At 45.9% G+C, this 1153-nt stretch overlaps 1 protein-coding gene across 2 annotated transcripts in view; it reads left to right on the top strand.

The window, feature by feature from the left end:
• LOC100953482 (zinc finger CCHC domain-containing protein 8) overlaps positions 1 to 1153 on the top strand; it is a 33700-nt gene that overhangs the window by 21428 nt on the left and 11119 nt on the right. The window lies entirely within an intron of this gene.

The following is a 1153-nucleotide window of genomic DNA, read 5'->3' as shown; positions in this document are numbered from 1 at the left end:
CCCAGCTACTTGGGAGGCGGAGGCAGGAGACTTCGCTTGAGCCCAGGCGTTGGAGGTTGCTGTGAGCTGTAATGCCACGGCACTCTGCCCAGGGGGACAGCTTGAGGCTCTGTCTCAAAAAAAAAAATAAATAAATAAATATAGATGGACAGGGTGGCACCTGTAGCTCAGCAGGTAGGGTGCCGGCCACATACACCCAGGTTGGTGGGTTCGAACCCTACCCCAGCCAACTAAACAACAATAGCTACAACAACAACAACAAAAATAATCTATCTGGGTGTTGTGGCAGATGCCTATAGTCCCACTACTTGGGAGGCTAAGGCAAGAGAATTGCTTAAGCCAAAAGGTCTGAGGTTGCTGTGAGCACTGACGCCATGGCACTCTACCGAGGGCAACAAAGTGAGACTCTGTCTCAAAAAAAAAAAAAAAATTAATGGGTGTCGCCTGTGGCTCAATGAGTAGGGTGCAAGCTCCATATAGCGAGGGTGGCAGGTTTGAACCCGGCCCCAGGGTGGTGCCTGTGGCTCAAAGGGTAAGGTGCTGGTCCCATATGCCGGAAGTGACAGGTTCAAATCCAGCCCCGGCCAAAAACTGCAAAGAAAAAAAATGAACCCGCCCCGGCCAAACTGCAACAAAAAAGTAGCCAGGCGTTGTGGCAGGCGCCTGTAGTCCCAGCTACTCAGGAAGTAAGAGAATCACCTAAGCCTAAGAGCTGGAAAATTGTCACAGCACTCTACCCAGGGTAGAGTGACAAACTAAGACTCTGTCTCTAAAAATAAAAAATTAAATATAGATGGCTGTAAGGCAGTATTATAAACTTTAGAGAATTAACTAGAAAGTAAATTGTTTATAATAAATCTATAACTCATTTTTCTGGGTTTTTTTTTTTGCCTTTTTTCCCTTCAAAGTAAAATTTCTCATTCTGTATATAAAGGGTTTTCCAGTTTTGCTTTATAAGATTCAGCAGTTAACTGTGTGGTGTTGTCATTTTAATAAAAACTATTCTTAGGACCTGGACAGCAGAGAAAAAGCCAAAGATTTGAACTTAGAATTATAGTGGGCTCGGCGCCTATAGCTCAACCGGCTAAGGCGCCAGCCATGTACACCTAAGGTGGCGGGTTCGAATCCCCAGCCCGGACCCGCCAAACAACAA

Source organism: Otolemur garnettii, unplaced genomic scaffold (genome assembly GCF_000181295.1).
Source record: "Otolemur garnettii isolate 467f Iridium unplaced genomic scaffold, OtoGar3 scaffold00099, whole genome shotgun sequence".
In the NCBI taxonomy this organism is placed as follows: Eukaryota; Metazoa; Chordata; class Mammalia; order Primates; family Galagidae; genus Otolemur; species Otolemur garnettii.
This window is presented reverse-complemented; position numbering and strand designations above follow the sequence as displayed.